Raw genomic sequence first — 22,500 nt, forward strand, 5'->3', positions numbered from 1 at the left:
ACGGCAGTTGGCAGAGATGAGTCTTTGAAAAAAACGACAAAGTCCAAACGCTCCAGGCGCTGGCCAGGGGTGCGGACCGGGCTGGCCGGGCCGGCGGGGGCTGCGGCGGCCGGGGCTGAGCCGAGTGTTGACGCATGTCGTGAGAACCGGGAAGGGGACAAACCGGTGGCTTCAGGCCGGGTTGGAGTTCCATGAGGTCGGCCTGACTCTGGAGGTTTTCCCCTTGGCATTATCCCATAGGCCAAAAGGGGGGAAGTCAAAAAAGCACCCCCAGCAGATGTATGCAGGAGGGGCTGGGGGGTGACGGAGAGCGGGCTGTTGGCAGCTGTGTGGTGGCTGCTGGCAGCCGTGTGCTGGCTGCAGGGGTGGGCCTGGGCGGCTGCCGAGGGCCCCCAAAGCGCACCTACCAGCAGTGGCTCAAGACCCAGGCTGACCCTCCGATGTGCCCGGGCAGGACACCCAGGAGGCGGGGAGCAGCCCCCGCTGAAGCCCACGGCAGTTATCAGAGATGAGTCTTTGAAAAAATGACAAAGTCCAAACGCTCCAGGCGCTGGCCAGGGGTGCGGACCGGGCTGGCCGGGCCGGCGGGAGCTGCGGCTGCCGGGGCTGAGCCGAGTGTCGATGCATGTCGTGAGAACCGGGAAGGGGACAAACCGGTGGCTTCAGGCCGGGTTGGAGTTCCATGAGGTCGGCCTGACTCTGGAGGTTTTCCCCTTGGCATTATCCCATAGGCCAAAAGGGGGGAAGTCAAAAAAGCACCCCCAGCAGATGTATGCATAAGGGGCTGGGGGGTGACGGAGAGCGGGCTGTTGGCAGCTGTGTGGTGGCTGCTGGCAGCCGTGTGCTGGCTGCAGGGGTGGGCCTGGGCGGCTGCCGAGGGCCCCCAAAGCGCACCTACCAGCAGTAGCTCAAGACCCAGGCTGACCCTCCGATGTGCCCGGGCAGGACACCCAGGAGGCGGGGAGCAGCCCCCGCTGAAGCCCACGGCAGTTGGCAGAGACGGGTCTTTGAGAAAAAACGACAAAGTCCAAACGCTCCAGGCGCTGGCCAGGGGTGTGCGGACCGGGCTGGCCGGGCCGGCGGGGGCTGCGGCGGCCGGGGCTTAGCCGAGTGTCAGTGCATGTCCTGAGAACCGGGAAGGGGACAAACCGGTGGCTCCAGGCCGGGTTGGAGTTCCATGAGGTCGGCCTGACTCTGGAGGTTTTCCCCCTGGCTTTTCCCCATAGGCCAAAAGGGGGGAAGTCAAAAAAGCACCCCCAGCAGATGTATGCAGAGGGGCTGGTGGGTGATGGATAGTGGGCTGTTGGCAGCTGTGTGGTGGCTGCTGGCAGCCGTGTGCTGGCTGCAGGGGTGGGCCTGGGCGGCTGCGGAGGGCCCCCGTAGTGCACCTACCAGTAGGGGGCTCGAGACCCAGGCTGAGCCTCCGATGTGCCCGGGCAGGACACCCAGGAGGCGGGGAGCAGCCCCCGCTGAAGCCCACGGCAGTTGGCAGAGATGGGTCTTGGAGAAAAAACGACAAAGTCCAAACGCTCCAGGCGTGCCGGCCAGGGGTGCGGACCCGGGTGGCCGGGCCGGCGGGAGCTGCGGCGGCCGGGGCTGAGCCGAGGGTCGATGCAGGTCCTGAGAACCGTGAAGGGGACAGACCGGTGGCTCCAGACCGGGTTGGAGTTCCAGGAGGTCGGCCTGACTCTGGAGGTTTTCCCCCTGGCTTTTCCCCATAGGCCAAAAGGGGGGAAGTCAAAAAAGCACCCCCGCCAGATGTATGCAGAGTTGGGCTGGGGGGTGACGGAGAGCGGGCTGTTTGGCAGCTGTGTGGTGGCTGCTGGCAGCCGTGTGCTGGCTGCAGGGGTGGGCCCCGGGCGGCTGCGGAGGGCCCCCAAAGCGCACCTACCAGTAGGGGCTGAAGACCCAGGCTGAGCCTCCGATGTGCCCGGGCAGGACACCCAGGGGGCGGGGAGCAGCCCCTGCTGAAGTCCATGGCATGTGCCAGAGGCGACTCTTGGAGAAAAAAACGACAAAGTCCAAACGCTCCAGGCGTGCCGGCCAGGGGTGCGGACCCGGCCGGGCCGGCGAGAGCTGCGGCGGCCGGGGCAGAGCCGCGTGTCGATGCAGGTGGTGAGAACCGGTATGAGGGTAATCCTGGTCGCTCCGGGCCGAGCCAGGGTTCCAGGAGGGCGGAAGGAGCGGGCCCGTTTCCCCTGATAGCGCCGACGACGGTAAAATAAGGCCTCGCAAAACGTCAGCACGAACACCTTGTCGGGGTATAAGGGAACGAGCGGTGTGCGGTCTTTGACAAAGTGACAGTGTTTCTCAAAAAAGCACCCCCGGCAGATGTGTGCAGACGGGGCTGGCTGGTGTGGGAGAGCGGCGGGCTGTTGGCAGCAGTGTGCTGGCTGCAGGGGTGGCCCGGGGCGGCTGCGGAGGGCCCCCAAAGCGCACCTACCAGCAGTAGCTCAAGACCCTGGCTGAGCCTCCGATGTCCCCGGGCAGGACCCCAGCAGGCCGGGCACGGACCGCAGCTTGCCCCCTTTGCCGTCCGATGAAGCTTGCACGGTCAGAAAAAGTTTCAAAGTCCCAACGGGGGAGAGAGTGTTGAGGGCGAGGGGGCGCTGGCTGCTCCAGGGGCCGGGAGGGAGGCCCTGGAGGTCGGCCTGGGGGTGAGTGGAGCGGCCCCCGTGTGTCCCTGAGCGTCCCCCGGTCTTTGGTCGAGAGGGGGTCTCAGCCGCTAATGTGCCCGCCCGGGTACCTAGGGAGGCCGGCCTGGGGCGAGTGGAGCAGCCCCCGTGTGTCCCTGAGCGTCCCCTGGCGTTTGCTGAAGAGGGGGTCTCAGCCGCTAATGTGCCCGCCCGGGTACCTAGGGAGGCCGGCCTGGGGCGAGTGGAGCAGCCCCCGTGTGTCCCTGAGCGTCCCCTGGCGTTTGCTGAAGAGGGGGTCTCAGCCGCCAATAGGGCCGCCCGGGTACCAGTGGGGGCCGGCCTGGGGCGAGTGGAGCAGCCCCCGTGTGTCCCTGAGCGTCCCCCGGTCTTTGGTGGAGAGGGGGTCTCAGCCGCTAATGTGCCCGCCTCAGGGAGGCCGGCCTGGGGCGAGTGGAGCAGCCCCCGTGTGTCCCTGAGCGCCCCCCGGTCTTTGGTGGAGAGGGGGTCTCAGCCGCTAATGTGCCCGCCTCAGGGAGGCCGGCCTGGGGCGAGTGGAGCAGCCCCCGTGTGTCCCCGAGCGTCCCCCGGTCTCTGGTGGAGAGGGGGTCTCAGCCGCTAATGTGCCCGCCTCAGGGAGGCCGGCCTGGGGCGAGTGGAGCAGCCCCCGTGTGTCCCTGAGTGTCCCCTGACGTTTGCTGAAGAGGGGGTCTCAGCCGCCAATATGGCCGCCCGGGTACCAGTGGGGGCCGGCCTGGGGCGAGTGGAGCAGCCCCCGTGTGTCCCTGAGCGCCCCCCGGTCTCTGGTGGAGAGGGGGTCTCGGCCGCTAATGTGCCCGCCTGGGGCGAGTAGAGCAGCCCCCGTGTGTCCCTGAGCGCCCCCCGGTCTTTGGTGGAGAGGGGGTCTCAGCCGCTAATGTGCCCGCCTCAGGGAGGCCGGCCTGGGGCGAGTGGAGCAGCCCCCGTGCGCCCCTGAGCGCCCCCTGGCGTTTGCTGAATAGGGGGTCCCAGCCGCCAATATGGCCGCCCGGGTGCCCGGGGGAGCCGCCTGGGGTGGCCCTGTGCAGCCCCCGTGCGCCCCTGAGTGTTTTTCAGTATCTGGCCGAGACACCCCCTGACCCTCCGACGGTGTCCGTTTGGAGTGCCTGGTGCCTGGGCACCCCCTGAGTGTTTTACAGTATCTGGCCGAGACACCCCCTGACCCTCCGCCGGCGTCCGTTTGGAGAGCCTGGTGCCTGGGCACAGACCGCGGCAGCTCCCGCTGGCCGCATTGACAGAGTGCTGAAAAAATGACAAAGTCCGAAAATGCCTGAGAACCGGGAAGGGGACAAACCGGCGGCTCCAGGCCGAGCCGGAGTTCCAGGAGGTCGGCATGATTCTGCCGGTTTCCCCATAGGAGGTGCCAAGTTGCCAAAATGGGGGAACTCAAAAAAGCACCCCCGCCAGATGTATGTAGGGGGGCTGGATGGTCGATAGGGAGTGGGTGCCTGGCAGCAGGGGCCACCCCGCGCAGGTGCCCCGGGGGGCCCGCGGGGGGCCCCCGAAGACACCCCCCCCAGCACTCGCTGAAAACCCCGTCCGAGCCGCCTGCGCTGCGGGGAGGGTGTCCCGGGAGGCCGGGCACGGCCCGCAGGTCTCTCCCTCTGTCCCCCGGAGAGGTTTGCACGGCGAGCCAAGTTTCAAAGTCCCAACGGGGGCGAGACACGGTGCGGCGAGGGGTGGCGGGCTGCTCCGCGGACCCGGGGGAAGCCCGGGGAGGGCGGCCTGAGGGCGCGGAGGGCCCCCTGAGAGTGCCTACGGGTAGTCGGTGAGAAACCCTGCCTGTACCTCCCACGGGGCCCGGGCAGGGACCCCGGGAGGCCGGGCAGAGCCCGCAGGTCGCCCCCTTCCCGTCCGATGAAGCTCGCACGGTCAGAAAAGTTTCAAAGTCCCAACGGGGAGAGAGGGTTGACGGCGAGGGGGTGCTGGCTGCCCCAGGGGCCGGGGGCAGCCCCTGGAGGTCGGCCTGGGGGTGTGGAGGGGCCCCCTGAGAGCACCCAACAGCAGTTGCTCAAGACCCCGCCTGAGCCTCCGGTGTGCCCGGGCATGAACCCCAGGAGGCGGGGAACAGCCGTGGCAGCCCCTGCTGAAGTCCTTGGCAGTTGGCAGAGGCGAGTGTTGGTGAGGAAAATGACAAAGTCCAAACGCTCCATGCGTGCCGTCCAGGGCGGCGGACCCGGCTGGCCGGGCCGGCGGGAGCTGCGGCGGCCGGGGGAGAGCCGAGGGTCAATGCAGGTCCTGAGAACCGGGAAGGGGACAAACCGGTGGCTCCAGGCCGGGTTGGAGTTCCAGGAGGTCGGCCTGACTCTGGAGGTTTCCCCCCTGGCATTTTCCCATTGGCCAAAATGGGGGAAGCCAAAAAAGCACCTCCAGCAGATGTATGCAGAGGGGCTGGCGGGTGATGGAGAGCGGGCTGTTGGCAGCAGTGTGCTGGCTGCAGAGGTGTGCATGGGCGGCTGCGGAGGGCCCCCTGAGTGCACCTGCCAGCAGTGGCTCAACACCCTGGCTGAGCCTCCGATGTCCCCGGGCAGGACCCCAGGAGGCCGGGCAGAGCCCGCCGCTTGCCCCCTTGCCGTTTGACGAAGCTCGCACGGTCAGAAAAAGTTTCAAAGTCCCAACGGGGGGAGAGTGTTGACGGCGAGGGGGGTGCAGGCTGCTCCAGGGTCCGGGGGCAGCCCCTGGAGGTCGGCCTGGGGGTGTGGAGGGGCCCCCCTGAGAGCACCCAACAGTAGTTGCTCAAGACCCTGCCTGAGCCTCCGATGTGCCCGGGCATGAACCCCAGGAGGCGGGGAACAGCCGTGGCAGCCCCTGCTGAAGTCCTTGGCAGTTGGCAGAGGCGAGTCTTGGAGAAAAAAACGACAAAGTCCAAACGCTCCAGGCGCCGGCCAGGGGGGGCAGACCCGGCTGGCCGGGCCGGCGGGAGCTGCGGATGCAGGGGCTGAGCCGAGTGTCGATGCATGTCGTGAGAACCGGTATGAGGGTAATCCTGGTCGCTCCGGGCCGAGCCACGGTTCCACGAAGGCGGAAGGAGCGGGCCTGTTTCCCCTGATAGCGCCGACGGCGGTAAAATAAGGCCTCGCAAAACGTCAGCGCGAACACCTTGTCGGGGTATAAGGGAACGAGCGGTGTGCGGTCTTTGACAAAGTGACAGTATTTCTCCAAAAAAAGCACCCCCGGCAGATGCGTGCAGACGGGGCTGGCTGGTGACGGAGAGCGGGCTGTTGGCAGCAGTGCGCTGGCTGCAGGGGTGGCCCGGGGCGGCTGCGGAGGGCCCCCAAAGCGCACCTACCAGTGGTGGCTCAAGACCCAGCCTGAGCCTCCGATGTCCCCGGGCAGGACGCCCAGGAGGCCGGGCACAGACCGCCGCTTGCCCCCTTGCCGTTTGACGAAGCTTGCACGGTCGGAAAAAGTTTCAAAGTCCCAACGGGGAGAGAGGGTTGACGGCGAGGGGGTGCTGGCTGCCAGTGGGGCCGGGCTGGAGCCCCTGGAGGTGGGCCTGGGGGTGTGGAGGGGCCCCCTGAGAGCACCCAACAGAAGTTGCTCAAGACCCTGCCTGGGCCTCCGGTGTTGCAGGGAAGGACACCCAGGGGGCGGGGAACAGCCGTGGCAGCCCCCCTTGCAGTTGAACAAAGTTTGAGGAGACAAGTCATGAAAATGACAAAGTCCAAACGCTCCAGGCGTGCCGGCCAGGGGGGCGGACACGGCTGGCTTGGCCGGCGGGGGCTGCGGCTGCCGGGGAAGATCCGAGTGTCAATGCAGGTCCTGAGAACCGGGAAGGGGGCAAACCGGAGGCTCCAGGCCGGGCGGCAGTTCCAGGAGGTCGGCCTGACTCTGGAGGTTTTCCCCCTGGCATATTCCCATTGGCCAAAATGGGGGAAGTCAAAAAAGCACCCCCAGCAGATGTATGCAGAAGGGCTGGCGGGTGATGGGGAGCTGGCTGTTGGCAGCAGTGTGCTGACTGCAGAGGTGTGCATGGGCGGCTGCGGAGGGCCCCCTGTGTGCACCTGCCCGTGGTGGCTGAAAACCCAAGCTGAGCCTCCGATGTGCCCGGGCAGGACCCCAGGAGGCCGGGCACAGAACACCGGTTGCCCCCTTGCCGTTTGACGAAGCTTGCACGGTCGGGAAAAGTTTCAAAGTCCCAACGGGGAGAGAGTGTTGACGGCGAGGGGGTGCTGGCTGCTCCAGGGCCCGGGGGGAGCGCCTGGAGGTGGGCCTGGGGGTGTGGAGGGGCCCCCTGATAGCACCCAACAGAAGTTGCTCAAGACCCTGCCTGAGCCTCTGGTGTTGCAGGGAAGGACACCCAGGAGGCGGGGAACAGCCGTGGCAGCCCCCCTTGCAGTCGGACAAAGTTTGAGGAGACAAGTCATGAAAATGACAAAGTCCAAACGCTCCAGGCGTGTCGGCCAGGGGGGCGGACCCGGCTGGCCGGGCCGACGGGAGCTGCGGCGGCTGGGGAAGAGCCGAGTGTCGATGAAGGTCCTGAGAACCGGGAAGGGGACAAACCAGTAGCTCCAGGCTGGGCCGGAGTTCCAGGAGGTCGGCCTGACTCTGGAGGTTTTCCCCCCGGCCTTTCCCCTTAGGCCAAAATGGGGGAAGTCAAAAAAGCACCCCCGGCAGATGTGTGCAATGGGCTGGGGGGTGATGGAGAGCGGGCTGTTGGCAGCTGTGTGGCGGCTGCAGGGGTGGGCCTGGGCGGCTGCGGAGGGCCCCCAAAGTGCACCTACCAGTAGGGGCCCAAGACCCTGGCTGAGCCTCCGATGTGCCCGGGCAGGACACCCGGGAGGCGGGGAGCAGCCCCCGCTGAGGTCCATGGCATGTGCCAGAGGCGAGTCTTGGAGAAAAAACGACAAAGTCCAAACGCTCCAGGCGCCGGGCAGGGTGGCGGACCCGGGTGGCCGGGCCGGCGGGGGCTGCGGCTGCCGGGGCTGAGCCGAGTGTCAATGCATGTCCTGAGAACCGGGAAGGGGACAAACCGGTGGCTCCAGGCCGGGTTGGAGTTCCAGGGGATCGGCCTGACTCTGGAGGTTTTCCCCCTGGCTTTTCCCCATAGGCCAAAACGGGGGGAGCCAAAAAAGCACCCCCAGCAGATGTATGCAGAGGGGCTGGGGGGTGACAGAGAGCGGGCTGTTGGCAGCTGTCTGGTGGCTGCAGGGGTGGCCCTGGGCGGCTGAAGAGGGCCCCCTGAGTGCACCTACCAGCAATAGCTCAAGACCCAGGCTGAGCCTCCGATGTCCCCGGGCAGGACCCCAGGAGGCCGGGTAGAGCCCGCAGGTCACCCCCTTGCCGTCCAATGAAGCTTGCACGGTCAGAAAAGTTTCAAAGTCCCAACGGGGAGAGAGTGTTGACGGCGAGGGGGTGCTGGCTGCTCCAGGGGCCGGGGGCAGCCCCTGGAGGTCGGCCTGGGGGTGTGGAGGGGCCCCCCTGAGAGCACCCAACAGTAGTTGCTCAAGACCCTGCCTGAGCCTCCGGTGTGCCCGGGCATGAACCCCAGGAGGCGGGGAACAGCCGTGGCAGCCCCTGCTGAAGTCCTTGGCAGTTGGCAGAGGCGAGTCTTGGGGGAAAAAATGACAAAGTCCAAACGCTCCAGGCGCCGGGCAGGGTGGCGGAACCGGCTGGCCGGGCCGGCGGGGGCCGCGGCTGCCGGGGCTGAGCCGAGTGTCGATGCAGGTCCTGAGAACCGGGAAGGGGACAAACCAGTAGCTCCAGGCCGGGTTGGAGTTCCACGAGGTCGGCATGACTCTGGAGGCTTTCCCCCTGGCATTTTCCCATTGGCCAAAATGGGGGAAGTCAAAAAAGCACCCCCAGCAGATGTATGCAGAGGGGCTGGGGGGTGACGGAGAGCGGGCTGTTGGCAGCTGTGTGGTGGCTGCAGGGGTGGCCCTGGGCGGCTGCAGAGGGCCCCCTGAGTGCACCTATCAGCCGTTGCTCAAGACCCCGCCTGAGCCTCCGGTGTTGCAGGTCAGGACACCCATTGGCGGGGAACAGCAGGTGGCAGCCCATGCTATAGTCGTTGGCAGAGATGAGTCTTGGAGAAAAAACGACAAAGTCCAAACGCTCCAGGCGTGCCGGCCAGGGCGGCGGACCCGGCTGGCTGGGCCGGCGGGAGCTGCGGCTGCCGGGGCTGAGCCGAGTGTCAATGCATGTCGTGAGAACCGGTATGAGGGTAATCCTGGTCGCTCCGGGCCGAGCCCCGGTTCCACGAAGGCGGAAGGAGCGGGCCTGTTTCCCCTGATAGCGCCGACGGCGGTAAAATAAGGCCTCGCAAAACGTCAGCACGAACACCTTGTCGGGGTATAAGGGAACGAGCGGTGTGCGGTCTTTGACAAAGTGACAGTGTGTCTCAAAAAAAGCACCCCCGGCAGATGTGCGCGGACGGGGCTGGCTGGTGACGGAGAGCGGGCTGTTGGCAGCGGTGTGTGCTGGCTGCAGGGGTGGCCCGGGGCGGCTGCGGAGGGCCCCCTGAGTGCACCTACCAGTAGTGGCTCAACACCCTGGCTGAGCCTCCGATGTCCCCGGGCAGGACCCCAGGAGGCCGGGCACAGACCGCCGCTTGCCCCCTTTGCCGTTTGACGAAGCTTGCACGGTCGGAAAAAGTTTCAAAGTCCCAACGGGGAGAGAGGGTTGACGGCGAGGGGGTGCTGGCTGCTCCAGGGGCCGGGGGGAGCCCCTGGAGGTGGGACTGGGGGTGTGGAGGGGCCCCCTAGGAGCACCCAACAGTCGTGGGTCAAGACCCTGCCTGAGCCTCCGGTGTTGCAGGGAAGGACACCCAGGAGGCGGGGAACAGCCGGGGCAGCCCCCCTTGCAGTTGAACAAAGTTTGAGGAGACAAGTCATGAAAATGACAAAGTCCAAACGCTCCAGGCGTGCCGGCCAGGGGGGCGGACACGGCTGGCCGGGCCGGCGGTGGCTGCAGCTGCCGGGGCTAAGCCGAGTGTCGATGCAGGTCCTGAGAACCGGGAAGGGGACAAACCGGTGGCTCCAGGCCGGGTTGGAGTTCCAGGAGGTCGGCAGGACTCTGGAGGTTTTCCCCTTGGCATTTTCCCATTGGCCACAATGGGGGAAGTCAAAAAAGCACCCCCAGCAGATGTATGCAGAGGGGCTGGCTGGTGATGGGGAGCGGGCTGTTGGCAGCGGTGTGCTGGCTGCAGAGGTGTGCATGGGCGGCTGCGGAGGGCCCTCTGAGTGCACCTGCCAGCAGTGGCTCAAAACCCTGGCTGAGCCTCCGATGTCCCCAGGGAGGACCCCAGGAGGCCGGGCACAGACCGCAGCCTGCCCCCTTGCCGTTTGATGAAGCTTGCACCGTCAGAAAAGTTTCAAAGTCCCAACGGGGAGTGTTGAGGGCGAGGGGGTGCTGGCTGCTCCAGGGGCCGGGGGCAACCCCTGGAGGCTGGGCACGGACCGCGGCACACCCCCCCTTGCAGTCGAACAAAGTTTGAGGAGACAAGTCATGAAAATGACAAAGTCCAAACGCTCCAGGCGCCGGCCAGGGGGGCGGACCCTGCTGGCTGGGCCGGCGGGGGCTGCGGCTGCCGGGGCTGAGCCGAGTGTCAATGCAGGTCCTGAGAACCGGGAAGGGGGCAAACCGGCGGCTCCAAGCCGAGCTCGAGTTCCAGAAGGTCGGCCTGACTCTGGAGGTTTTCCCCCTGGCTTTTCCCCATAGGCCAAAATGGGGGAAGTCAAAAAAGCACCCCCAGCAGATGTATGCAGAGGGGCTGGGGGGTGATGGGGAGCGGGTGTTTGGCAGCAGTGTGCTGGCTGAAGAGGTGTGCATGGGCGGCTGCGGAGGGCCCCGTGAGTGCACCTGCCAGCGGTGGCTCAAAACCCTGGCTGAGCCTCCGCTGTCCCCGGGCAGGACCCCAGGAGGCCGGGCACGGACCGCCGGTCGCCCCCCATTGTAGTCCAACAAAGTTTGAAGAGACGAATCACGGAAATCACAAGTCCAAAAATCCCTGAGAACCGGGAAGGGGACAGACCGGTGGCTCCAGGCCGGGCTTGAGTTCCATGAGGTCGGCCTGACTCTGGAGGTTTTCCCCTTGGCATTTTCCCATTGGCCAAAATGGGGGAAGTCAAAAAAGCACCCCCGGCAGATGTATGCAGAGGGGCCTGGGGGGGGGTGACGGGGAGCGGGCTGTTGGCAGCAGTGTGCTGGCTGCAGAGGTGGCCCTGGGCGGCTGCAGAGGGCCCCCTGAGTGCACCTACCAGCAGTTGCTCTTGACCCTGCCTGAGCCTCCGGTGTTGCAGGTCAGGACACCCATTGGCGGGGAACAGCAGGTGGCAGCCCCTGCTGAAGTCGTTGGCAGAGATGAGTCTTTGAAAAAACGACAAAGTCCAAACGCTCCAGGCGTGCCGGCCAGGGTGGCGGACCCGGCTGGCTGGGCCGGTGGGAGCTGCGGCTGCCGGGGCTGAGCCGAGTGTCGATGTATGTCACGAGAACCGGTATGAGGGTGATCCTGGTCGCTCCGGGCCGAGGCACGGTTCCAGGAGGGCGGAAGGAGCGGGCCCGTTTCCCCTGATAGCGCCGACGGCGGTAAAATAAGGCCTCGCAAAACGTCAGGACGAACACCTTTTTTGCATATAAGGGAACGAGCGGTGTGCGGTCCTTGACAAAGTGACTATTTCTCAATGTGCTGAGGAGTGGGGACCGCTCAAAGTCAAAGCACCGCGGCCGCCCCTCTGCCACCTCCCTGGGAGCAGAGTCATCGAGCGCGAGGGTCCCCACTCCGCCTGTGCAGGCCGCGGGGCCAACAGGCTGGCTGGCTGCCCGGGCAGACCCCGCTCTCCGAGCGGCCGGGCCCCAACGTTCGAGAGGTGTAGGAAGCCACCTTGGGGGGCTGCGGAGGCCCCCCTGACACCGCATCCAAGCCCCTGCTGAGAACCCTGTCCTAGCTGCCTGCGAGGGCAGGCGGGACCCCCCAGGAGGCCGTGCACAGCCCGCGGCAGCCACTGCTGAAGCCCAGGGCAGTTGGCAGAGATGAGTCTTTGAGGAAAAACGACAAAGTCCAAACGCTCCAGGCGCCGGCCAGGGGTGCGGACCCGGCTGGACGGGCCGGCGGGAGCTGCGGCGGCTGGGGAAGAGCCGAGTGTCAATGCATGTCCTGAGAACCGGAAAGGGGACAAACTAGTAGCTCCAGGCCGGGATGGAGTTCCAGGAGGTGGGCCTGACTCCGGAGGTTTTCCCCTTGACATTTTCCCATTGGCCAAAATGGGGGAAGTCAAAAAAGCACCCCCAGCAGATGTATGCGGAGGGGCTGGCGGGTGACGGGGAGCGGGCTGTTGGCAGCAGTGTGCTGGCTGCGGAGGTGTGCATGGGCGTCTGCGGAGGGCCCCCTGAGTGCACCTGCCAGTGGTGGCTCAACACCCTGGCTGAGCCTCCGATGTGCCCCGGCAGGACCCCAGGAGGCCGGGCACAGAACGCCGGCTGCCCCCCTTGCCGTTTGCCGAAGCTTTCGCGGTCAGAAAAAGTTTCAAAGTCCCCACGGGGAGAGAGAGTGTTGAGGGCGAGGGGGTGCTGGCTGCTCCAGGGGCCGGGGGCAACCCCTGGAGGCTGGGCACGGACCGCGGCACACCCCCCTTGCAGTCGGACAATGTCTGAGGAGACAAGTCATGAAAATGACAAAGTCCAAACGCTCCAGGCGTGCCGGCCAGGGGTGCGGACCGGGCTGGCCGGGCAGGCGGGGGCTGCGGCGGCTGGTGCTGAGCCGAGTGTCAATGCATGTCCTGAGAACCGGGAAGGGGGCAAACCAGTAGCTCCAGGCCGAGCTGGGGTTCCAGGAGGTCGGCCTGACTCTGGAGGTTTTCCCCCTGGCTTTTCCCCATAGGCCGAAATGGGGGAAGTCAAAAAAGCACCCCCAGCAGATGTATGCAGAGGGGCTGGGGGGCGATGGAGAGCGGGCTGTTGGCAGCAGTGTGCTGGCTGCAGGGGTGGCCCAGGGCGGCTGCGGAGGGCCCCCTGAGTGCACCTACCAGTGGTGGCTCAAGACATTGCCTGTGCCTCCGATGTGCCCGGGCAGGACACCCAGGAGGCGGGGAGCAGCCCCCGCTGAAGCCCATGGCATGTGCCAGAGGCGAGTCTTGGAGAAAAAAACGACAAAGTCCAAACGCTCTGGGCGCCGGGCAGGGTGGTGGACCCGGCTGGCCCGGCCGACGGGGGCTGTGGCTGCCGGGGCTTAGCCGAGTGTCGACGCATGTCCTGAGAACCGGGAAGGGGACAAACCAGTGGCTCCAGGCCGGGTTGGAGTTCCAGGAGGTCGGCCTGACTCTGGAGGTTTCCCCCCCCGGCCTTTCCCCATAGGCCAAAATGGGGGAAGTCAAAAAAGCACCCCCAGCAGATGTATGCAATGGGCTGGGGGGTTATGGAGAGCGGGCTGTTGGCAGCCGTGTGGTGGCTGCAGGGGTGGGCCTGGGCGGCTGCGGAGGGCCCCCAAAGTGCACCTACCAGTAGGGGCCCAAGACCCTGGCTGAGCCTCCGATGTGCCCGGGCAGGACCCCAGGAGGCCGGGCACAGACCGCAGCCTGCCCCCTTGCCGTCTGATGACGCTTGCACGGTCAGAAAAGTTTCAAAGTCCCCACGGGGAGAGAGTGTTGACGGCGAGGGGGTGCTGGCTGCTCCGGGGGCAACCCCTGGAGGCTGGGCACGGACCGCGGCAGCCCCCCCCCCCTTGCAGTCGAACAAAGTTTGAGGAGACAAGTCATGAAAATGACAAAGTCCAAACGCTCCAGGCGCCGGCCAGGGGGGCGGACCTGGCTGGCTGGGACCGGCGGGAGCTACGGCGGCTGGGGAAGAGCCGAGTGTCAATGCAGGTCACGAGAACCGGTATGAGGGTAAACCTGGCCGCTCCGGGCCGAGGCACGGTTCCAGGAGGGCGGAAGGAGCGGGCCTGCTTCCCCTGATAGCGCCGACGGCGGTAAAATAAGGCCTCGCAAAACGTCACCACGAACACCTTGTCGGGGTATAAGGGAACGAGCGGTGTGCGGTCTTTGACAAAGTGACAGTATGTCTCAAAAAAAGCACCCCCCCGGCAGATGTGTACAGAGGGGCTGGCTGGTGATGGAGAGCGGGCTGTTGGCAGCAGTGTGCTGGCTGCAGGGGTGGCCCGGGGCGGCTGCGGAGGGCCCCCAAAGCGCACCTACCAGTGGTGGCGGAAAACCCAGGCTGAGCCTCCGATGTGCCCGGGCAGGACCCCAGGAGGCCGGGCACAGACCGCAGCCTGCCCCCTTGCCGTTTGACGAAGCTTGCACGGTCAGAAAAGTTTCAAAGTCCCAACGGGGAGAGAGTGTTGACGGCGAGGGGGTGCTGGCTGCTCCAGTGGCCGGGGGCAACCCCTGGAGGCTGGGCACGGACTGCGGCAGCCCCCCTTGCAGTCGGACAAAGTTTGAGGAGACAAGTCATGAAAATGACAAAGTCCAAACGCTCCAGGCGCCGGCCAGGGTGGCGGACCCGGCTGGCCGGGCTGGCGAGGGCTGCGGCTGCCGGTGCTGAGCCGGGTGTCAATGCATGTCCTGAGAACCGGGAAGGGGACAAACCGGTGGCTCCGGGCCGAGCTGGGGTTCCAGGAGGTCGGCCTGACTCTGGTGGTTTTCCCCCTGGCTTTTCCCCATAGGCCAAAATGGGGGAAGTCAAAAAAGCACCCCCGGCAGATGTATGCAGAGGGGCTGGCGGGTGATGGGGAGCGGGCTGTTGGCAGCAGTGTGCATGGGCGGCAGCGTAGGGCCCCCTGAGTGCATCTGCCAGTAGTGACTCAACACCCAGCCAGAGCCTCCGATGTGCCCGGGCAGGACCCCAGGAGGCTGGGCACAGAACGCCGGTTGCCCCCTTGCCGTTTGATGAAGCTTGCACGGTCAGAAAAGTTTCAAAGTCCCCACGGGGGGAGAGTGTTGACGGCGAGGGGGTGCTGGCTGCTCCAGGGGCCGGGAGGGATGTCCTGGAGGTGGGCCTGGGGGTGTGGAGGGGCCCCCTAGGAGCACCCAACAGTAGTTGGTCAAGACCCTGCCCGAGCCTCTGGTGTTGCAGGGCAGGACACCCTGGAGGCTGGGCACGGACCGCCGGTCGCCCCCCCATTGTAGTCCAACAAAGTTTGAAGAGACGAATCACGAAAATCACAAGTCCAAAAATCCCTGAGAACCGGGAAGGGGACAGACCGGTGGCTCCAGGCCGGGCTGGAGTTCCAGGAGGTCGGCAGGACTCTGGAGATTGTCCCCCTGGCTTTTCCCCATAGGCCAAAAGGGGGGAAGTCAAAAAAGCACCCCCAGCAGATGTATGCAGAGGGGCTGGCTGGTGATGGGGAGCGGGCTGTTGGCAGCAGTGTGCTGGCTGCAGGGGTGGCCCGGGGCGGCTGCGGAGGGCCCCCGAGGTGCACCTACCAGCAGTAGCTGAAGACCCTGCCTGAGCCTCCGGTGTTGCAGGGCAGGACACCCAGGAGGCGGGGAACAGCCCGCGGCAGCCCCCGCTGAAGTCCATGGCATTTGCCAGAGGCGAGTCTTGGAGGAAAAACGACAAAGTCCAGATGCTCCAGGCGTGCCGGCCAGGGGAACGGACCCGGCTGGCCGGGCCGGCGGGTGCTGCGGCTGCCGGGGCTGAGCCGAGTGTCGGTGCATGTCGTGAGAACCGGGAAGGGGACAAACCGGTGGCTCCAGGCCGAGCTGGAGTTCCAGGAGGTCGGCCTGACTCTGGACGTTTTCCCCCTGGCTTTTCCCCATAGGCCAAAATGGGGGGAGGCAAAAAAGCACCCCCGGCAGATGTATGCAGAAGGGGCTGGGGGGTGATGGAGAGCGGGCTGTTGGCAGCAGTGTGCCTGTGCCTCCGGTGTTGCAGGGCAGGACACCCAGGAGGCGGGGAACAGCCCGCGGCAGCCCCCGCTGAAGTCCATGGCATTTGCCAGAGGAGAGTGTTGGATGAAAAAACGACAAAGTCCAAACGCTCCGGGCGCCGGCCAGGGGGACGGACCCGGCTGGTCGGGCCGGCGGGAGCTGCGGCTGCCGGGGCTGAGCCGAGTGTCGATGCATGTCGTGAGAACCGGTATGAGGGTAATCCTGGGCCCTCGGGGCCGAGGCACGGTTCCAGGAAGGCGGAAGGAGCGGGCCCGCTTCCCCTGATAGCGCCGACGGCGGTAAAATAAGGCCTCGCAAAACGTCAGGACGAACACCTTTTTTGCATATAAGGGAACGAGCGGTGTGCGGTCTTTGACAAAGTGACTATTTCTCAATGTGCGGAGTGGGGACCGCTCAAAGTCAAAGCGCCGCGGCCGCCCCTCTGCCACCTCCCTGGGAGCAGACTCATCGAGCGCGAGGGTCCCCACTCCGCCTGCCCAGGCCGCGGGGCCGACAGGCTGGCTGGCTGCCCGGGCAGACCCCGCTCTCCGAGCGGCCGGGCCCAACGTTCAAGAGGTGTACGAAGCCACCTTGGGGGGCTGCGGTGGCCCCCCTGAGAGGGCTGATAACCCCGTCCTAGCTGCCTGCGCGGGCAGGCGGGACCCCCAAGAGGCCGGGCACAGCCCGAGGCAGCCACTGCTGAAGCCCAGGGCAGTTGGCAGAGATGAGTCTTTGAGAAAAAATGACAAAGTGCAAACGCTCCAGGCGCCGGCCAGGGGGGCGGACCCGGCTGGCCGGGCCGGCGGGAGCTGCGGCTGCCGGGGAAGAGCCGAGTGTCGATGCATGTCGTGAGAACCGGTATGAGGGTAATCCTGGTCGCTCCGGGCCGAGGCACGGTTCCAGTAGGGCGGAAGGAGCGTGCCCGTTTTCCCTGATAGCGCCGACGGCGGTAAATTAAGGCCTCGCAAAACGTCAGGACGAACACCTTTTTTGCATATAAGGGAACGAGCGGTGTGCGGTCTTTGACAAAGTGACTATTTCTCAATGTGCTGAGAAGGGAGTGGGGACCGCTCAAAGTCAAAGCACCGCGGCCGCCCCTCTGCCGCCTCCCTGGGAGCAGAGACATCGAGCGCGAGTGTCCCCACTCCGCCAGCGCGGGCCGTGGGGCCGACAGGCTGGCTGGCTGCCCGGGCAGACCCCGCTCTCCGAGCGGCCGGGCCCCAACGTTCGAGAGGTGTACGAAGCCACCTTGGGGGGCTGCGGAGGCCCCCCCCTGAGAGCGCCTCCAAGCCCTTGCTGAGAGCCCTGTCCTAGCTGCCTGCGCGGGCAGGCGGGACCCCCCAGTAGGCCGGGCACAGCCCGCGGCAGCCACTGCTGAAGCCCACGGCAGTTGGCAGAGATGGGTCTTTGAGAAAAATGACAAAGTCCAAACGCTCCAAGCGCCGGCCAGGGTGGCGTACCCGGCTGGCCGGGCCGGCGGGAGCCGCGGCTGCCGGGGCTGAGCCGAGTGTCGATGCATGTCCTGAGAACCGGGAAGGGGGCAAACCAGTAGCTCCAGGCCGGGCCGGAGTTCCAGGAGGTCGGCCTGACTCTGGAGGTTTTCCCCCTGGCTTTTCCTCATAAGCCAAAATGGGGGAAGTCAAAAAAGCACCCCCAGCAGATGTATGCAGAGGGGCTGGCGGGTGACGGGGAGCGGGCTGTTGGCAGCAGTGTGCTGGCTGCGGAGGTGTGCATGGGCGTCTGCGGAGGGCCCCCTGAGTGCACCTGCCAGTGGTGGCTCAACACCCTGGCTGAGCCTCCGATGTGCCCGGGCAGGACCCCAGGAGGCCGGGCACAGAACGCCGGCTGCCCCCCTTGCCGTTTGACGAAGCTTGCGCGGTCAGAAAAGTTTCAAAGTCCCAACGGGGAGAGAGCGTTGACGGCGAGGGGGCGCTGGCTGCTCCAGGGGCCGGGAGGGAGGCCCTGGAGGTGGGCCTGGGGGTGTGGAGGGGCCCCCTGAGAGCACCAACCAGCAGTTGCTCAAGACCCTGCCTGAGCCTCCGGTGTGGCAGGGCAGGACACCCATTGGCGGGGAACAGCAGGTGGCAGCCCCTACTGAAGTCCTTGGCAGCTGGCAGAGATGAGTCTTTGAGAAAAAACGACAAAGTCCAAATGCTCCAGGCGCCGGCCAGGGTGGCGGACCCGGCTGGCCGGGCCGACGGGAGCTGCGGCGGCTGGGGAAGAGCCGAGTATCGATGCATGTCCTGAGAACCGGGAAGGGGGCAAACCAGTAGCTCAAGGCCGAGCTGGAGTTCCAGGAGGTCGGCCTGACTCTGGAGGTTTTCCCCCTGGCTTTTCCCCATAGGCCAAAATGGGGGAAGTCAAAAAAGCACCCCCGGCAGATGTATGCAGAGGGGCTGGATGGTGACGGGGAGCGGGCTGTTGGCAGCAGTGTGCTGGCTGCAGTGGGCCCCCGAGGTGCACCTACCAGCAGTTGCTCAAGACCACACCTGAGCCTCCGGTGTTGCAGGTCAGGACACCCATTGGCGGGGAACAGCAGGTGGCAGCCCCTGCTGAAGTCGTTGGCAGAGATGAGTCTTTGAGAAAAAAACGACAAAGTCCAAACGCTCCAGGCGCCGGTCCGGGGGGCGGACCCGGCTGGCCGGGCCGAGGGGAGCTGCGGCGGCTGGGGAAGAGCCGAGTGTCGATGCATGTCCTGAGAACCTGGAAGGGGGCAAACCAGTAGCTCCAGGCCGAGCTGGGGTTCCAGGAGGTCGGCATGACTCTGGAGTTTCCCCCCTTGGCTTTTCCCCATAGGCCAAAACGGGGGAAGTCAAAAAAGCACCCCCAGCAGATGTATGCAGATGGGCTGGCTGGTGATGGAGAGCGGGCTGTTGGCAGCCGTGTGCTGGCTGCAGAGGGCCCCCGAGGTGCTGCACCTACCAGTAGTTGCTCAAGACCCCGACTGACCCTCCGGTGTTGCAGGGCAGGACACCCAGGAGGCGGGGAACAGCCGTGGCAGCCCCTGCTGAATCCCACGGCAGTTGGCAGAGATGAGTCTTTGAGGAAAAATGACAAAGTGCAAACGCTCCAGGCGCCGGCCAGGGGGGCGTACCCGGCTGGCCGGGCCGGCGGGAGCTGCGGCTGCCGGGGCTGAGCCGAGTATCCATGCATGTCGTGAGAACCGGTATGAGGGTAAACCTGGTCGCTCGGGGCCGAGCCACGGTTCCGGGAAGGCGGAAGGAGCGGGCCTGTTTGCCCTGATAGCGCCGACGGCGGTAAATTAAGGCCTCGCAAAACGTCAGGACGAACACCTTTTTTGCATATAAGGGAACGAGCGGTGTGCGGCCTTTGACAAAGTGACTATTTCTCAATGTGCTGAGAAGGGAGTGGGGACCGCTCAAAGTCAAAGCACCGCGTCCGCCCCTCTGCCACCTCCCTGGGAGCAGAGTCATCGAGCGCGAGTGTCCCCACTCCGCCTGTCCAGGCCGCGGGGCCGACAGGCTGGCTGGCTGCCCGGGCAGACCCCGCTCTCACCGAGCGGCCGGGCGCCACGTTCAAGAGGTGTACGAAGCCACCTTGGGGGGCTGCGGAGGCCCCCCTGAGAGGGCTGATAACCCCGTCCTAGCTGCCTGCGCGGGCAGGCGGGACCCCCAAGAGGCCGGGCACAGCCCGCGGCAGCCCCCGCCGAAGTCCACGGCAGTTGGCAGAGACGAGTCTCGGAGAGAAAACGACAAAGTCCAGACGCTCCAGGCGCCGGCCAGGGGTGCGGACCCGGCTGGCCGGGCCGGCGGGAGCTGCGGCTGCCGGGGCTGAGCCGAGTGTCGACGCATGTCGTGAGAACCGGTATGAGGGTAATCCTGGGCCCTCGGGGCCGAGCTACGGTTCCATGAAGGCGGAAGGTGCGGGCCTGTTTCCCCTGATAGCGCCGACGACGGTAAAATAAGGGCTCGCAAAACGTCAGGACGAACACCTTTTTTGCATATAAGGGAACGAGCGGTGTGCGGTCTTTGACAAAGTGACTATTTCTCAGAGTGCTGGAGTGGGGACCGCTCAAAGTCAAAGCACCGCGGCCGCCCCTCTGCCACCTCCCTGGGAGCAGAGTCATAGAGCGCAAGTGTCCCCACTCCGCCTGTGCAGGCCGCGGGGCCAACAGGCTGGCTGGCTGGCTGCCCGGGCGACCCCCCTCCGAGATGCCGGGCTGAGGCGTAGGCAGCCGCCTCCATCACCACCACCCAAGGCGAGAGAGTGGGTCAACGGGAGAGCCGTCGCGGCCGGGGGACCCTCGCCGCGCCCATGTCCGGGGAAGGACCACAAGGGCCCTGCTCCCCGGCGCCCCGGCGAGCGGGTTCACCCTCGGCGCGTACGGCTCTCGAGGATGGGGAAGGGACGCGCGTGGGCGTCCCTCCCGTCCCCCGCGGAAGAAGGCGAGCGACTCTGCGCGTCGGGACACCCCGCGGAGCCCCCTGCGGGGGGAGTACTCCGGGGGAGAAGCGTGGCGCAGGGGGTGCAGCCCTTTCCCAGGCCACCGTGCGACGGCGTCGGTGGGGCCGACGCCGAGAGAGAGAACGATCCGGGCTCTCCCGCCTCAGGGCGGCCGAGAGCGGGGCACGGGCCCCACGTTTGGTGACGGTTTTCCCGAAAGCGAAGGACCCCCGCCTGTCCCCTCGGGCTCCGGCCGATGCGGGCGGTCCAGGGCGGGGATAGGGGACGGCGGCCTGCGGACGACGCGCTTTATCCCCAGAAGGAGCGAGGCATGAGGGGGTGTTCCACCCCCGCCGGCCGGTCTCGCTCCTTCTCCGGGCTACGCCTCGGCGGAGTAAAGACCCCCGGGTCAACGCTCCCGCGTCCGGGTGCCGCCGCGCGTCCCCTTCCCGCGGGGGGTGGATCCCTTCCACCCCTGGCCGTTCGAGGCCCGTGCGCCTCGGGCGGCCTCCCTTCCGAGAGAGGGAGAGAGAGACGGAGGACGGTGGTCCGCGACGGCGCGAGACGTCCAAGTTGTGTTCCCCACGGCGGCTACCCGGTCGATCCCGCCCGGTGGCCTAGGCTTTTCCCCACTCTGCCTGTCCAGGCCGCGGGGCCGACAGGCTGTCTGCCCGGGTAGACCCCGCTCTCCGAGCGGCCGGGCCCCAACGTTCAAGAGGTGTGTACGAAGCCACCTCGGGGTGGAGCCCTTCCACCCCTGGCCGTCCGAGGCCCGTGCGCCTCGGGCGGCCCCCCTTCCCGAGAGAGGGAGAGAGAGACGGAGGACGGTGGTCCGCGACGGCGCGAGGCGTCCAACTTGTGTTCCCCCACGGCGGCTACCCGGTCGATCCCGCCCGGTAGCCTAGGCTTTTCCCCACTCTGCCTGTCCAGGCCGCGGGGCCGACAGGCTGTCTGCCCGGGTAGACCCCGTTCTCACTGAGCGGCCGGGCCCCAACGTTCAAGAGGTGTACGAAGCCACCTCGGGGTGGAGCCCTTCCACCCCTGGCCGTCCGAGGCCCGTGCGCCTCGGGCGGCCCCCCTTCCCGAGAGACGGAGGACGGTGGTCCGCGACGGTGCGAGGCGTCCAACTTGTGTTCCCCCACGGCGGCTTCCCGGTCGATCCCGCCCGCCGGTAGCCTAGGCTTTTCCCCGCTCCGCCTGTCCAGGCCGCGGGGCCGACAGGCTGTCTGCCCGGGTAGACCCCGCTCTCCGAGCGGTCGGGCCCCAACGTTCAAGAGGTGTACGAAGCCACCTTTGGGGGGGGCTGCGGTGCCCCCCGCCCCGAGAGTGCCTCCCAGGCCGAGGGAGCCCGGCGGTCGAGTGTCGTAGGAAAGCGCGTGCCACGGCTGTGTCGGTCACAGGGGCCAGAGGTAGTTTGGGCAACGGCTTAGATCCGTATGAAGCTCATCCTTTCCGGCCTGTTCTGGCGGCGGCTAGGCGCGCGCGCGCGAATGGCACGACGCCCCTGGTTCCAGCGAGGCGACGGCGCCCCGCACCCCACTCTCTGGGCCGAGCAGAGCCCCCGAGCGCAAGGTTCCCCGCTCCGCCTGTCCAGGCCGCGGGGCCAGCAGGCTGTCTGCCCGGGTAGACCCCGCTCTCCGAGCGGCCGGGCCCCAACGTTCAAGAGGTGTACGAAGCCACCTTGAGGTGGAGCCCTTCCACCCCTGGCCGTCCGAGGCCCGCCGGTAGCCTTGGCTTGTCCCCACTCCGCCTGTCCAGGCCGCGGGGCCGACAGGCTGTCTGCCCGGGTAGACCCCGCTCTCCGAGCGGCCGGGCCCCAACGTTCAAGAGGTGTACGAAGCCACCTCGGGGGGCTGCGGTGCCCCCCGCCCCGAGAGTGCCTCCCAGGCCGAGGGGAGCCAGGCGGTCGAGTGTCGTAGGAAAGCGCGTGCGCGGCTGTGTCGGTCACACGGGCCAGAGTTAGCTTGGGCAACGGCTTAGATCCGTATGCAGCTCAACCTTTCCGGCCTGTTCTGGCGGCGGCTAGGCGCGCGCGAACGTCACGACGCCCCTGGTTCCAGCGAGGCGACGGCGCCCCGCACCCCGCTCTCTGGGCCGAGCAGAGCCCCCGAGCGCAAGAGTCCCCGCTCCGCCTGTCCAGGCCGCGGGGCCGACAGGCTGTCTGCCCGGGTAGACCCCGCTCTCCGAGCGGCCGGGCCCCAACGTTCAAGAGGTGTACGAAGCCACCTCGGGGGGCTGCGGTGCCCCCCGCCCCGAGAGTGCCTCCCAGGCCGAGGGGAGCCAGGCGGTCGAGTGTCGTAGGAAAGCGCGTGCGCGGCTGTGTCGGTCACACGAGCCAGAGTTAGTTTGGGCAACGGCTTAGATCCGTATGCAGCTCAACCTTTCCGGCCTGTCCTGGCGGCGGCTAGGCGCGCGCGAACGTCACAACGCCCCTGGTTCCAGCGAGGCGACGGCGCCCCGCACCCAACTCTCCGGGCCGAGCAGAGCCCCCGAGCGCAAGAGCACCCGCTCCGCCTGCCCAGGCCGCGGGGCCGACAGGCTGTCTGCCCGGGTAGACCCCGCTCTCCGAGCGGCCGGGCGCCACGTTCAAGAGGTGTACGAAGCCACCTAAAGGGGGC

This window comes from Eleutherodactylus coqui, unplaced genomic scaffold, assembly GCF_035609145.1.
Source record: "Eleutherodactylus coqui strain aEleCoq1 unplaced genomic scaffold, aEleCoq1.hap1 HAP1_SCAFFOLD_315, whole genome shotgun sequence".
In the NCBI taxonomy this organism is placed as follows: domain Eukaryota; kingdom Metazoa; phylum Chordata; class Amphibia; order Anura; family Eleutherodactylidae; genus Eleutherodactylus; species Eleutherodactylus coqui.